This window comes from Anomaloglossus baeobatrachus, chromosome 3, assembly GCF_048569485.1.
Source record: "Anomaloglossus baeobatrachus isolate aAnoBae1 chromosome 3, aAnoBae1.hap1, whole genome shotgun sequence".
NCBI classification, from domain to species: domain Eukaryota; kingdom Metazoa; phylum Chordata; class Amphibia; order Anura; family Aromobatidae; genus Anomaloglossus; species Anomaloglossus baeobatrachus.
Window position 1 is genome coordinate 300,208,216 of NC_134355.1, and position 17,191 is coordinate 300,225,406.

The window sequence follows — 17,191 nt, forward strand, 5'->3', positions numbered from 1 at the left end:
TTTGCTGGCTGCAACCAGTAATCTATCCAATCCTTTTGTAACTAGCTAACAGGGCCTCACTTTGCTTAACCCTATATTTTCCATCTGAGTGTTGTTTTTTCTTACATCACCGTCGTTATATGTTGGGGCTTTTTACTTTTCTTTGGGGCTCTTCTGAGGCAAGTCAGGATTCCTCAATTCATCTTTGAGGTTAGCTAGTTGCTGGCGGTGACGAGGCATCTAAGTTGGTTAGGAACGCTCCACCGATACTTCTAGTTGTGTTGTTGTAGTCAGGGGATTGCAGTCAGCTAATTTTCCAACTACTGTTTGTGCATTATCTTCAACCTTTTAATGGGATTTTTGTAGATCTTTTTGCGGTCTCCTGACCATAACACATTGCCTTCCATTATACTTGTTACTCAAGTAGAACACGTCGGACCTGTAACGCTCACAGCTGGTGTTGGGGTAGCGAGCAGAGTTAGTGAACCCAGTGGACCACAGCGGGACCCAGGCTTACCCTTTAGTGGGAGGGGTTTAGCTAAGTGCCTACAGTGAGGTGGACACTAGGCACCACTCCCTGGGCAGGTACGAACACTGGTAAGGGCACAAGGATAGGCAGGTACAGTCAGGAGTGCTGAGGCAGACAGGCAGATGGGTAGAGGCAGATATGGGAGGCACGGCAGGGACAGATAGGTATAGGAAGGCAGGTACAGGTGACAGACACAGGGATAACGTGACAGGAGCTCGGGACCTGACAACTAGCTTGCAGACTGGTATACTGACTAATTAAAGGTGATGCGCCGCCACCACCCCTAATGGGAGGTGGTCTTAAATACTTAGTGCCTTATTGGCTGAGAGGTATTTCCTGGAAACAGCGTGCCGGCCCTTTTTAAATGAGGGCCGGTGCACACGCGCTCACTAGGCACGTTCCGGTGAGCCTTTAAGGCATGCAAAGATCCTGTGGGGAGAGAGAGGCAAACGAGCACATTGTTAGCCGCAGAGCAGCGATGGAGGATGCAACCCGGCAGCAGTGGTGAGTAATTTGGCATCCCTGCATGGATGCTGGCACTACAAGAGCATTTAACCTGCTGTACTCGAGTAAAGAGCACTCAAGCATCATGGTGTTCATTCATCATTAGACATTGATGAAATATCCAACACAAAGAGCCGGCTTGCTTCAGTGAATTATGCGAGCAGGCACCTCAGTGAGAGATGCTTGCAGTCTCTGAATGGCTCTCACTGGGGGTAAAAACTAAGTTTTCAGATGCTGTGTGGAAAAAATAACCCTCCTTCGCCTGTAAATGCTTTTTTATGGCTAGATGTATGTAAACAGAGAACCAAAATACCCAATCATTGACTTCCATTGTACTCGTTACTCGAGTTGAGCCTGTCAGAGCGTCCGATCTGCTCAACTCAAGTAAAAAGCATTAAGTTTGAGTGAACACTATGATGCTCGAGTGCTATTTAGTCAAATCAAGCAGGTTGAACACTGACTTGTTAAACTCGAGTGAAGAGTATAATGTAAGTTAATGATTGGGCAGTTTGACTCTCCGTCTACATACAGCAGGTTAAAACCAGAGAAGGGTAAGCATTTTTTTTTTTTGTTTTGTTTTTAGCCCCAGCAATAGTCAAGTTAGAGACTGCAAGCAGCTCCAACTGGGATTCACTAAAGTTAACTGGCACTTTGTTTCGAATGTTTAATGAACAACACATCCCAGCACCTGCGATACTCGGCCAAGCACCGTGCATACCTGAGCACCTCGATGTTCGATCGAGTACCAAGCAGTAGCAAGCGCACTAGTTAAGACTAGTGATGAGCGAGCAATATAGTGCTCGCCACTCAAAATGATGAGTGAACACTAGGATGCTCAAGTGCTCTTTACTTGAGATGAGCAGGTCAGATGCTTGGACGCGCTCTACTTAAGTGACGAGTATTATGGAAGTCAATAATTGGGCAGTTCGGCTCTCCGCCTACATACATTGAGCCATAAATAGAGCATTTTCGGGGGAGGAAGGGCGGGAATTTTTTGTGAGGGACATGCAAGCAGTACAATTCTCGGTGCTCAGTATTCGAAATGACGATTGAACACTATGATGCTCGAGTGCTTGTTACTCAAGTTGAGCTGGTCAGACACTCAGACAGCTTCAACTAGAGCCATGAGTAAAATGAAAGTCAATGATTGGCCAGTTTGGCTCTCTGCTCACATACATCCAGCCATAAACAGAGCGTTTCTGGGAGGAGGGAGGGACTTGGGGGACTTTTCAACATACTACATACAAAAATGTTGTTTATACTGGCAAGCAGTACAGTGCTCAGCACTCATTAGTCAAAAAGAAGAGTGATCACTATGATGCTCGAATGCTCATTACTCGGGAGGATCTGATCAGATGCTCGTAAAGTTTCAACTCGACTAACGTGTATACTAGAAGTCAATGATTGGCCAGTTCGGCTCTCCACATACTGTACATGCAGTCAACTGCAAACAGAGCATTTTCGTTGGGGGGGGGGGGGATTGGGTTTCTTTGGACACATGACATCCAAAAGTGTTCTTTATTATTTGGTGAGCATCATTCAGTTCCTGCAAGTGGCTCTCACTGGGATGCCGAGTCAAATTATTCAGTCAAGCGAGCTTGTGCTTTGTGTCCTCTTTTTCATGAAAGACACATCTGAGCACTCTCTGATACTCGGCCGAGCACTGCAAGTACATTGCTGAGCATACTTGGCCTTCATTACGCACTACATCTGAAAATGTTGTTTTTACTGCCAGTGAGAGTCATTCAGAGACTGCAAGTGGCTCTCACTGGAGTTCTGGCTCACATCAATTGGTGAAGCAAGCCTGTGCTTTGAGTTCAATTTTTCGCTAACGACACATCTGAGCACCCACGATACTTGGCTGACACCGAGAGTGCTCAAGCACCCGGTTGCTCCATCGAGTATCAAGTGGTGAGCAGGCTCAGCCATCATTAGTTAGGACTAAAATTTGTGTTAGCCTAGGGTCAAATGACCATATTTCTTCAATCTGAGAAAAACGGTCCAATTATTTGGATGACACTGATCAGAGTTTGATCAGCCTATGATGAAAGTGGGATCCATTTTTCTTGAATGTGGAGAAGATTGAAAAAAAAAAATTGTTATGCCATGATTCTTGAACTGCACTCTGATGTCAGCTGACTGTGGTTCAAATTTTTTTACAGAACCATTGACTTGTAGTACGATCCAATTTATTGAGGCAAATTATACATGCTGGTATTTTTTTCCTTCGGACCATTCAGTCTATGGAAAAAAAATCAAACATGCGCAAGGCCCCATAGAATAATATTGGTCTTATATGTGTTGTTTTGTTGGATTGCACTCAGCTACTGTTCCACCCCCACATTAGCAGCCGAGCTGCTCAGATCTGGATCCGCGGTGGCTCGAGGGTCTCCGGACTCGGGGGTCGTGCGGCCACTCAAATAAAGGGGGATTATGTACAAGGGGGATTGGAAGTTCGTGACACCACCCACGGTGCGTGGTAAGATGGTGTACCACCGCTGCTGTTGGTGGGGGAGCCCGGTGGTGGTGGTGTAGCAGCAAGGTGTTTAACCCCTCCGTGGGTAGGGGGTTGTTTCCTGGGGCCCGGTGATGGGAAGGGGAAGCCGTGGGCTGTAGGCCTGGGAGACAGGGAGCAGAGAAACGTACAGTGGTTATCGTGGTGCTGGATGAGGCTGTGCTGATTTGTGAGGTCAATGAACACGCAGGCAGTGATTCAACCAAACGTCCTGCAGTACCGCTGCCGCTGAGGGAGAGCACGTTCAGGTGACCGTTCCCAGTGATGTTACTAGTATGCTTTGGCCTAGTCCGACCCTCCGGGAGCCTCCACTTCCACAGCCCCTCACTCTCTGAGGCTGCTCTCTCACGCTCTCTGGAAGCTTCAACTCCCCAGCCTGCTCTCCTCACTGAGAGCCACTTGAGAGCCCTCTGCTCTCTTTGCTCCCCTGCAGATGACTAACTAGTCACCTCCCACCCAGTCTGCTTAACCCTTCGGTGGGCGGCATTTCCTCACTGGACTGCTGCACCCTGGTGTGTGTGTGTGTGATTTGCATGCTGGTCTTAGCACATCACTGGGTGACACCTGGAACCAAGGGAGAGATGGATGCTGCACATAAAGGAAAATTGTGCAATACCCTGTGACGGCCTAATAGGCCAGGGCGTCCCACTACCATAGGAGCTCGTAAACACAAACGCACTTTTGGTTCTGGTGCTATCCATTAATGATGAGCGAACACACTCTCACTGCTTGATACTCGATCGAGCAACGGGGTACTCAGGTACACTCGGTGTTACGGCCCCTGGGTCTGTTGCTCCACGTTCCCTTTCTTCCCCTTCTGCTTCTCGTTTGCGTCGTTCCAGTCATTTGGGAACTTCTTAACTTCCTGAGTCTAAGCTCCAATTTTGAGCTACTGAGCATGCTCACGGACTTAGTCATTTCTGAGGCTAAGGCGGGCTTTGCACACTACGACATCGCAGCCCGATGCTGCGATGCCGAGTGCGATAGTGCCCGCCCCCGTCGCAGCAGCGATATGTGGTGATAGCTGGCGTAGCGAAAGTTATCGCTACGCCAGCTTCACACACACACTCACCTGCCGTGCGACGTCCCTGTGGCCGGCGACCCACCTCCTTGTTAAGGGGGCGGGTCGTGCGGCGTCACTGCGACGTCACACGGCAGGCGGCCAATCAGAGCGGAGGGGCGGAGATGAGCAGGATGTAAACATCCTGCCCACCTCCTTCCTTCCGCATATCCTACGGAAGCCGCAGTGAGGCCGGTAGGAGACGTTCCTCGCTCCTGCGACTTCACACACAGCGATGTGTGCTGCCGCAGGAGCGAGGAACAACATCGGACCGTTGCGTCAGCGTAATCATGGATTACGCCGACGCTGCACCGATGATACGATTACGACGCTTTTGCGCTCGTTAATCGTATCATCCAGCCTTTACACACTGCGATGTCGCATGCGATGCCGGAAGTGCGTCATTTTCAATTTGACCCCACCGACATCGCACCTGCGATGTCGCAGTGTGCAAAGTGCCCCTAAGTGTGTACTCTGTTCTGAGCATGTCTGCGATGTGGCATTACATGATTGGCTGTGGGTGATGTCACAGATGATGCGGGGATCACATGGTTCTCGGCATGTGACGTGGCATTACATTATTGGCCGTGGGTGATGGCACAGATGATGCGGGGATCACATGGTCCTCGGCATGTGACGTGGCATTACATGATTGGCCGAGGGTGACGTCCCTTCTGTCGTTGCTCGTTACTATTGGCCCAGGGTCGTTCCTGTTAATTATCCTCCATCTTGTGGGCGGAGCCAAGTTTATAAAGGGCCCTGGAGCCCGCCTCTCAGTGCTCAGTCGTTACATGTGCTTGTGTGGGAGTAGACGCTCCATGCGAGTCTGCATAATATCCCTGCTACCAATCTCTATAGTGGTACCAGGTTAGGCAGGGACCTAATACTGATTCGGGCATCATTATACCTGCTTCCCATGCTTTAGGGGAGTCGGGCTAGGTAGGAATTTCTCCCCCTTTGCTCCTGTTTACTCTCTGCAGATAGCATAGAGAGTTCCCTGGCTCCTTATAGTGCGGTTAGCACACGGGGCTTGGACAGGGACTTGCACTTGAGCCATTTCAGAGAAGGCTATTGCTCTCTGTTATCAGTTGTCATATTACACTTCCTCTATTAGCATAATAGAGGTTAGTTCTTATGTTTGCCTGTGACCATTAACCGGAGACCTGTGCATTCTCTCCTTACCTAGGAGCATTTTTTATGCTTTGTTAATTTACTAGCTTACTTCTGTGAAGTAACAGAGGTATTTCCTATTCGTATGGGGTAGTCGCCTTAACTTATTTGTCACCACATATTAGTTTATGCTAATACGGTACTTGCTGTGAGTTAAACAGGGTGTGTCGTACTAGTTCTTGTGTTGCTCTGAAGTAACAGGAACAAGTACTACTTCTGTGGTACAGACACCCTTTTCTGCTGTCACTAGCAGCAGTTGCACGGTGGGCCCTGACTGCCTGTTACTCATTAGTAGTTATACCAGGCAGCCCCGTAACACTCGGTGCTCGATAGTCTCGTGGATGCTCGGTTGTTGTGTTCGGGAAACATCCGTCACAAAATGGCGGCTCACTTTACTGAATTATGGGAGCTAGCACCCCAGTGAAAGGTACTTGCAGTCTCTGAATGGCTTTTACTTGGGGTAAAAAAATGTAATGAATGCAACAGTTCTGGGCAGCGCCTGATATTTTTAGGCTTTGGGGTTAATATTCATGGCACTTTCCATGCCAATAAAATCAGCCACCACCTGTCTGCTTTACTGTGGCTGGATAGCAAATATGGGGGGAACCCTACATCATTTTTCCCCTTTATTTTGATATCCAGACACAGTAAAGCTCACAGGTGGGGCTGTGGTCTGTCACTGTAGTCTTACCCGCGCTGGCTATCAAACTATGTCTGTAGCCTACATCTTTTTTTTTAATTATTTCTTTCATGTTTTTACTAATATACAGCAAATTCACTGCAACCAATCACAGATGCGGACACACTGTGGGGGGAGTGTATAGCCGTCTGCAACCAATCACAGACACTGGCATAGAGGGTAGGCGGGGAAGCAGTGAATATTCATGAATCTTAATTAGCAGACCCAGAAGAGAGTTTGATTGCAGCGTGATCCTCCAAGAAACACTGTATGTATCACTATCCTGCTCTTCCTATCATTTAACTTCCATTTGCAGCCCTCTAGCGCTTATAACAGCTATTTTACAGCCCCGAATATTTTGTCCTCGTTGCCTTGTATGGGGTTTGATGTTCAGGGTTAAAGGGAACCTGTCAGATGCAATATGCACTCAGAACCACAAGCAGTTCTGGGTTCATATTTCTAATCCCTGCCTAACTGTCCCTGCAAGTAGTAGCATACATAAAGAGATCTGTAGAAAAAGTATGTCTAAAGATCCTTTATGATATGCTAATGAGTGCAGGGCTAATCGCAAGTACGTTAGTTCCAGCGCTCATTCCGCCCTCTTAGCAGGTTAGCATGCCCACATGCTATTTAATTCCCATTGCCCAGTGTCATCAGCAGCAGTGACACATGTACATGTGTCCTTTGCACCACCTCAGAACTCCCGGCTTAGGGTCAGTTCGCCTGGATCAGAAATCCCAACACTTCCAGTCATGTGCACTAGACCTCTCTGAAGCCAGGACACATACACCTGACTTCATAGTGCACATTAAGGAATAACGTTTGGAACTCCATTCTATGTCTGAACTGGGTGCAAAAAACCTAAAAAAACATCACTATGGGGAGATAAGGTATGCACACCAGTGACTATGGAAGGGGAATACATGGAATAGCAGAAACTGCTGTGTGAATACTGACATGAAAAATCCAATATCCATTTGTAAGAATGAAATGTGAAAAATGGAACCTGCATTACTGCCATGAATATATGAATAAAGAGAAATTTAGCTACTGAATTGATCAATGCAGAAGAGCCCCAACACTACGCCAAAGTATTTCTCTACGTTGGGGTCCCTAGCTTGTGTGTGTCCTCTCATGCAGTTAAAAAACTTACCGTGTATGGGACGCTGAGACCCAGGCTATATATGCGTATAATGTGGATTGGCAATAGGTGTGTGTGGGGAGGGTTCACAAACGAAAAACTACTAACATTAAGGAATAACGTTTGGAACTCCATTCTATGTCTGAACTGGGTGCAATTTCTCTTTATTCATATATTCATGGCAGTAATGCAGGTTCCATTTTTCACATTTCATTCTTACAAATGGCTATTGGATTTTTCATGTCAGTATTCACACAGCAGTTTCTGCTATTCCATGTATTCCCCTTCCATAGTCACTGGTGTGCATACCTTATCTCCCCATATTCATAGTGCACATGACCGGAAGTGCAGTGACTTTTGACCATATGCACTGCTCGGTGTTCTGATGCAGTGACAACAGACAAAGGTGCACGTGTCACCGCTGATGACACTAGGCATTAGTGGTGATGTGAGGCAGTGGGAATTGAGTAGCATGTTAGTGTGACGCCCTGGCAAAACCAGGTAGTCACAGAGGTTGTACAATTCTCTCAGGTACAAAACTCCATCCTCCTTGGGATTCCAACACAAAACCCACACCCAGGTGCACAACACCAGCCAGTAAAGCCTAGTCACCCCCCATGACAATAGGGATACACCACTGGGCGGGACCCTGTGGATGGGAGTGCCCACCTAGGGGTCCTGAGGTGTTGTGGGTGGGAACAGGAGAACAGGACGGACAGTTGAAGTGGAGGAGTGTGAAGTGACAGCGGAGTCAGGGGTTGGGGCCCCTGGACTACCGGACTAGGTGGTAGATAGCAAGCAGGACCACAGGCGACGGAGATCCGGTCACGGGAGACCTTAAGTGGACCGGGGCAGGGTTGAAGCCCACTGATGCCGACAGCGGGAATCCGGTCCGGAGGCCGTGCAGAGTTGGGGTACCTGGACCCTAGGGTGAGAGGTTTCAAGCCCCTTGTCAATTGACCAGCCGGGGACAAGGTTTCAGGCCTTGTTCCACAGTAAGCCCAGAGAGTGAAACGGAAATCCAACGCGGGGGATAGGGTGTACGCCAGAACCCACAGAGATCCCAAGGGTCAGATTTCGTGGGCCACAGCTCCCAACATACAAAGTAGCGGGAGTGGACTTCCCCGTTCCAAGTGGAGTTGTCCCATTGAAGAGACAAACATTGAGTGCAGGAGGAAGGGACCCCTGTTTGCTACACCAGGGTGTGGGACCCGAATACACCCACCGGAGGCAACCGGTCACTGGCAATTTGGTTTACCACCGGACTCTGTGTGCAGTAGTAATTTCAGGGCCCCATACTGGCAAAAATATGGTGCCCCCTTGAGACTCCACCCAGGCTCCACCCCTGCTCCGCATCCACCCCGCAAACTTTCCACAGTCTGCCACTACTCTTGGAAAAACATATATATATATATATATATATATATATATATATATGTATATTTATTTCACTCACCCTCCCCGGCTCCCAAGTCGCGCAGTGTCCTCTCTGAGCCACAATGCATTTCAGCTGGATATGCGCCCTCGAACGCACATCCAGCTGAAGCAAGGCGGGGACCGGGGTCGGCGGGCCCCTCCAACACCCCTGGCGATCGTCCCGCACCTGTCTTTGGCTCACAGAGCGAATACCTGTCTCCGCCGGTTGCGGAGTCCCTTATCACACTGCTGCATGCTAAGCCCTGCTCTACCCCTGCCTCCAGCAAAGGAGCGGACACTGAAAGCTGTGCAAGAAATTGTGCCTGGGCCTCACTTTTTTTATGGTGACAAAGCAGCAGATTTATATGTATACACAAGACATATATATTACATAGTGCCCTCTTTTGTTATGTACAGCACAATTCCTTACATATTGGATTCTCTTGTCATTTTTGTTATTTATAGAGCTCTGTCTTTATTTCATAGCTTCCTCTCTTGTTAGATATAAAATGACATGACTGCTGATGGAACATGGTAAGCTTCTTTTCTGATGGACAGCAGTCATTTTATATCTAACAAGAGAGGATTATATAATAATGAGAGGGAGCTGTGAATAACACAAATAACGAGAATATGCTATATAGGAGATGGTGCTATACAGAAAAAGAGAGGACACTATATAATAAAGGACAGCACCATACATAACTAGCGAGGATGCTAATAAGGGACAGTTTTATACATAATAAAAGGAGAAACAATGTACGTAAGGATGGCGCTTTACATAGTGAGTACACTAAATAATGAGGTTTCATCCTGCATTTGTGTGCAGTGTCAGTGTGCTGCCTGACTTTTTTTTTCTCAGACAGCGCACTGACCCATGGAGTTTGTCTTATTCCTCATAATCAGATCAGAACAGCACATGCTCCGAGTCTCTCAGATCTCATTCTCAGAGCTGTGATTTTCACAGATATGTGAATGCATCTATGAAACTCTAGGGGTCCGCGTGCCGTCTGATAAAAAAAGTGTGGCAACACACGGAAATGTCACACAAATATGATACTGTGGCCTAACTGATTTAACAAATAACAGCAATACTCCAAGTCATACAGTACAGAATAAATGTTTTCAGAAAGTTACTAACTGCTGACGTCTCATCTGGGAAGTTATTTTCTGTTGTCTCTTCTACATCTGGTTAGACCTTCATGTCGCCGTCTTCCAGCCACTACTCTTCTTGTCACATTGATCACCGCAGTCCTGAAAATAGCAAGGTCACATATATTGTATACATACATTTACCCCACACTGTGCCCCTGAATATAAATATGTACCAGACTATACATTATACAATGAGCCACACACCATTCAGAATATAAGGTGATAAATAAGCTGCACTGTGCCCCCCATTAGCTATAATCTGTCGCCTAATAAATATAAACTAATCAGTCTCTATGACACTCCCCCAATTAATTATAAGGCTATGTGCACACATTGCGATTTTGTAGCGGAAAATACACAGCGTTTTACAGTTGCAAGCAAAACGCATATTTTATGCAGTGTTCTTCCTGCCAACACATCAGCACTTGCAGCACAATTTTATGCTGCAAATACTGAATGTGTGCACAAAGCCTTAGTCCCTGTCATGTGACCTCCCCCCACAATTTATCATACGTTCATAATAGCTTCACAATGAATTGTGGGGGGGACAAGACACAACCAGGGCTATGTAATGAATATTAGTTTGGGTAGGAGGTTATCAGGGCCATATAATAAATTTTGGAGCGGAAGCTATGAGGAACTTGGCATCCTCACCCACCATCCAACTCATTTTAAAGGAAACCTGCTGTCAGGTCCTCTATGCCCTCCAGCAGCATTCATGTCTGTATGTTAAAATTCACCATCCCTGTGTAATGTTATTCACTAAAATTAATGTTTAAAAAAAGGAGGATTTATAAACTGAGCTGTTTCTATGATAATTAGGTCTATAACTAGTCGCAGGGGCATTGTCTGCTTAGACTAGTTGGCCCTCTTTCCATGCTATCACACCCCTGTGGACATAATAACATGATTTCCACAAGCCGGCGTCATCGTCAGCTACTGGAAATTTTGCGCATGCGCCAATGTGTTCTCTCACATTGAGCCTCATCTGAAGTTGGGTGTACACGTCTCGGCTTCAGAGAGGCGCACTGAACATGATCGGAGGAACAGCTTCTGCACCTCTGACCATGCTCAGTGCGCCTCTCTGTAGCTGGGATGTGTGGGTGAGTGAGCACAGTGGCGCGTATGCATAAAATTTCCAGGAGCTAGCGTTGACGCCGACTTGTTGAAATCATGTTATTATGCCCACTGAGGTGGGATAGCATGGAAAGATGGCGGACTAGTCTGGGGAAACAACGGCCCCTGCAACTAGTCACAGGCCTAATTAGCGCAGAAAATGCTGCTATCAAAGCTGGTGAGGCAGGGAGTTCTGAGATAGATATTGTTTGTATATATATATATATATATATATATATATATATATATATAAACGGAGAAAAAGACATGGATCGCACATCCCAAAAATACATTGATCTAAAAGCCGCTAGGCAAAAATTTAAATAGAACGTGAGGTTCTTAGTTACCATTCTGATCAGATTGTATTAAGCCCACTGCCACGTCACGGCGAACCTCTAGAGTGGGTCCCTATCCTTGTATCATTGTATTTTTTGGGATGTGCGATCCATGTCTTTTTCTTCATTGTTATACAACATTCTATCCCCCTCTGTTTTTTGCTTGGATCTGCACTCCCCCCATTTGACACAGGTGATTTTAATCAGCAGGAGACTGCAAGAGGGGTCAGCCTTTTTTTTTGCTCCCAGTTCACATATGGGAGCCAGTGGGAGGTGAGTGCGCAGCTCCTCTCACTGTGTGCTGGTATTGTGTAGTGGCCGCTGTTGTGGTGGTGACATGTTGGTGGGGCGGTCCGGCCTGGAGCCTTGGGGGCTTTGCCTTGCAGCATGGGTGCTGTGAGGCACCAGGTCGCCTGCCCTGCTGGCGCTTTGTCGCTGTAGCAGTGGTTGGTGCACAGTGCCGCAATACAAGGCTTAGAATAGGGACCCACTCAAGAGGTTCGCCGTGACGTGGCAGTGGGCTTAATACAGTCTGATCAGAATGGTAACTCACGTTCTAGTTAAATTTTTGCCTAGCGGCTTTTAGATCATTGTATTTTTTGGGATGTGCGATCCATGTCTTTTTCTCCATTATTATATAATATTTTTATATTATATATATATATATATATAGATATATATATATATAGATATATATATATATATATATCTATATATATATATATCTATATATATATATATATATATTATATTTCTATAGGGAGGAGCAGGGAGCAGAGGACAGACTCCTGAGTTCCGCACTCTACACTGTACAGAGCTAAGGATTGCTCCCTGCCCGGCACGCTGCATGTGATGAGGGCAATCTGGCCAGGAGCCCCCAGAGCCTTGAGCAGCTACAGGTCAGATTGCCCTCATTCCTGGCAGGTCAGGAAAAGTCCCCCTGAACCTCGGGGCATAGTGCAGCTGCAGCGGTATCTCCAGCACACGTGGCTAATTTGCATGCGATGCAAATTAGCCACGTGTATAGCGGCAAAAGCAGCACTGCTGGGCCCCTCTGCTGTGACTGTGACTGGGGCCTGGTGAAGAGCGGGGAGGGTCCGGCTGGCCCGGGGCTTAATAAAACTAAGTAATTGTGTGACACCCTGGCCTATCAGGTCGTCACAGGGTGTTGCACAATTTTCCTTTCCGTGCAGCATCCATCTCTCTCCCTTGGTTGCAGATGCCACTCAGTGATGTGCTAAGACCAGCATGCAAATCCCACACACACACCAGGGGGCAGATCCAGTGAGGAAAGGACCGCCCACCGAAGGGTTAAGCAGACTGGGTGGGAGGGGGCTAGTTAGTCGTTGGCAGGGGAGCAAAGAGAGCAGAAGGCTCTCAAGTAGCTCTCAGGGAGGAGAGCAGGCTGGGGAGTTGGAGCTCCCAAACAGCGTGAAAGCAGCCTCAGAGAGTGAGGGGCTGTTGAAGTGGAGGTTCCTGGAGGGTCAGACTGGACCAAAGCACACTAGTAACATCACTGGGAACGGTCACCTAGACGTGCTCGCCTCTTAGCGGCAGCAGTACTGAAGGATGTTTGGTTAAATCACTGCCTGTGTGTTCATTGACCTCACACATCAACACAGCCTCATCCAGCACCACGACAACCACTGTGAGTTTCTCTGCTCCCTGTCTCCCAGGCCTACAGCCCATGGCTTCCCCTTTCCATCACCGGGCCCCAGGACAACAAACCCCCTACCCACGGAGGCGTTAAACATCCTGCTGCTTCAACATTGTCACCGGGCTCCCCAACAGCAGCGGTGGTCTCTCACATTACCACGCACTGTGGGTGGAGTCACGAACTTTCTAAGCCCCCTGTACATATTCCCCATTTATTGAGTGGCCACACGACCCCGGGGTCCGGAGACCCCTCGAGCCACCGCGGTTCCGGGTCCGAGCAGCCCGACTGCTGGCACGGGGGCGGCACACCTCAATTTCTGGCGTCACGAACAGGATGCGAGCAGGACCCACTAACCTGGGTGACGTGCGCCTTGAGAAGTGAAGTCCGGGAATCCAAATCCTTTTTCCCGCGACGTCCGCTATTTTACCGCTGTTTTCGTGCCAAAAATGCCATCTTCCTCGGAAAACGCGCGAAGCCGAAGCCCTGCCCTTCGTCCTCAGCCTGAAACATGAACCAGAAGTTCCCAGAGGGCCACAGCACGTGAAAGAGTGCTGGGAGAAAACCGAGGGGGCATGCCTGAATATAGCGACAGCGGCAGAGAAGCAGGGACGCCAGGACTCTGCCATAATGTTCCTGGACGTCGCAGAGGCAAGATGGCGGAGCGGAACTGGTCACCGGAACGTGCTGTTCCCTCGACCACGACTTGGATCGAAGAGGAAACCGAGCAGATGTGCAGGAGAATGCGGAAGCAATTCCTGTTCATACTGAACCACTGGAGGGAAGAGATGAGGAGCCTTGCGATGGCGGGGCGAACCCGTAAGATCAAAATCCCACGTGAAGACAGCGTAAGCGGTTACCCAGTCCATGTTGATTACCCTAATCCGGCCATGGCGGCTGAGGGATCTGGTCCGCCCCCGCTTGCGCAACCACTCCACTGTCACCTACCTCGTCCTCGGCGGATGACAAGCTGCCATTACCCATCCCGGCAGCGGAACCTGCAGTATTCTCGTATGAAGCTCCAGCAGTAGCCCCGATGTCTACCCTCATCCCAGTCATGTCAGCGGTCACCCGGACCCCAGCTAGACCAGACCCGGCTGCATCACCGGGCCCGTCCTCTGAGGTGGAGCACCCGGACCCTGCAACCCCGGCTGCGGAGCAGTTGGTTCTCCAGTTTACAGCAGCAGGAGTGGGACCCTCCAGTCCAACAGTTCCACTACTGCGCGGCATCCCAGCGGCTGCTGGGGCCGCGGAAGTCCAGCTACAACCAGCACCAGTGGTGGAGATGAAGCCGGACATCAGCGCCTATGAAAAGGAAAAGTATTGGCGGCAGCTGATGCGGTTGTATGCAAAAGTGTTTGCTCGGGAGCGGCGCAGGATGAAGATAGCCGCTTGTCTCCCCAGAAAAGTGAAGATGGAACCTGCAAGTTCATAAAAGATTTAAAAGGTTTATATGGACTGTCACCCTTGTTGAACCTTCCCGTGTTCCTTGGAGAAGACCATCTGGACCCCCAGGTGGGGGGTGACAGAAAGTTCTGCTACAATTAGATTGGGTGGCAGGTTAATGGGATCCGGGACATTGGGAGTGTGGACTCTGAGTATTTTTACAGTGTTGGGAAGTGTGCCTCCCCTGTGAGGGATGAAAATTGTTTATACCATGTTATACCATATAAACGACATGGTATATGGGCCAACCGCCTGGCTCCACCCCACCTGGTGTGGACATCAGTCCCTGGAGGGAGGCAACAAGGATTTTGTGTCTGGCTGATGTGCCTGTCTCAGGGTGGGGGTGTATGTTGTAGTACCTGTGACGACCTGGCTAGTCCAGGGCACCACATTCCCCCTTGGTTAAATGCAGACCGTCCGCGGGCTGCCCGTCCATCACCGGTTTTATTTTTCTTTTCAACTGTAAAAATAATAAATAACATGTAACGGTAAACATTAAGCATACTTCAGGTCATCTTGAACGTTGCAAAAACACAGATATTTACATTTACTTTTAATAATAACGGACGGCTTCCACTCTCCCACCCAAGCAACCTAGCCCTGATGCTGCCCCTAAGAAGTGGGCAGCACCCCTTGACCCCAGTCCAGATCCAGACTGCCCGAGCGGGAACGGGTACGGCGTCTCGCACCCGGCTTTCATTTCAGGGGACCCCACGTCCATGGGGGGCCCCTGACCCCCGGAGGATTGCCACCGGTTGCGGTAGTGGCGGGCCTGGGCCATCTCTTTCCTCCAGGCCCATCCTCCAAATTAGCCTCTCCGGAGGCGGCAATGGAAACCTGCCCCAACCTAGTTACAATCCCACAAGTTCGTGGGTGCCCTGCAAGTTCTCAGGCATGTCCATAAGCAGTTTCTTATGCATGGTGGGGGTAATCAACGGTTAATCAGGGGACAACAACTCCAGTCCCAACGGGGACGGTTCTCTTCGGACGGATAATCAGATGATTTACTCGGTTGATTCACAGTCATTTACTTAACAGGTTACGGTACTGGTGGTCCCAACGGGGACAACGGTGCAACGGAGGAACCGCTGCCTTATTTCAAGTCCACACCGCAGGCCGGAGGAGGGGACTGGGACGGTTCTTGGGCCTCCTGGCCTCCTATTAGCTTGGCATCAAGGGAAACCAGCCCTCTCTCCACAGTGCCACATGTAGGTTACTAAATCGCCTGGGAGCAAGTTACGGCCCGGGTGGCCCTCTGGCAGGTGGGCATTAACATCCCGACGGGCCACAAACACCTCGGCTTCCAGGCCGGGCTCAAAAATAAATCCATACCCCTACGGGGGTCGAATCTCCGTACCTGGCCCTCGTATCTCGGGCCTCGTACCCGGATGGTGGCTCTGCGGAGGTTCTCCTTTTCTTGGATCGTGCGGGCTATCAACTCAGCCTTCCGCTTCTCCTTCTCCGCGATTTCCCGGCCCAGCTGGCTCGGCTCCCTGTCCCAGTAAGGGGCGTCTGTCTGCCCCTGCATGCGGGTCGGGCCCCGCAGGATCTCCTTCACACTGCCCACTACTGGCGTTCGCTGTGGAAGGTCCCGCGGTGTCATGGCCTGGGGTGCTGCCTCACAGCGGTGACCCGGCGCAGCCTCAGCCGATGCGTGGGATATGGGTTACAGTTGTCCTTACCTGCTGAGCCTCCGCCTCCTCCTGAACGGGACAGATCCCCGGAGCCGGAATGGTGCAGGGTGTGGTCACTTCCGATGCCGCCAGTGCGTCTTCGCAGTCTGATGCTGCCCTCGGGAGCTTCCACGGAAGCGGTGTGGGTCGTCTGCGGACTTCGTCTGCAGGCTGGTCCACTCGGGCGGACTGGCAGGGTTCCGCTACCGGTTGTAGGGGTAGCGGGTCTAGTGGCGGGGTGGCAGCAGCCAACACGGGTAGCGGGGGAGGCAGCAGGGTGAGCGGGCGCTGACCGGGCCCCTCAGCCACGACGACCGATCCTGTAATTACACAGGGGCGTGGGTCGCTTACCCGCTCCTCCGAGACTTCCTCCACCTCACGTCTCCGTATGGCTGCCACCACATCCGCCATGTCGGCCTCCCACTCCTCCAGGAGGAGCTGCACTTGCAGACGGCTGCTCAGTTGGACGGTCCGGACCTCCACCCACGCTGCGGTGCCGGGCTCGCGGACTGCGGGGCTACCGGACGGACGGTGCATGCTGGCAGCGGTATCTTCCAGGAACCAAATGGCGGCAGAGTCCTGGCATCCCTGCTTTTATGGCCTCGGTTTACATGCGGCCGGACGCCATCCGTCCCCCCTTGGTCTTTTCTCGGCACCTCCTCTTCAGGGGCGGTGCTTCGGCTTTCGCGCCTCCACTGCTCGAGAAGACGCTCGAGCGGGAAAATCTTCGCGCCCAAGATGGCGGATTCTGAAATTTTTCGGCCGGACACCGCCGGCGGGGCACAAGGCACACTTCTACCAGCCGGCAGAACGGTAAGA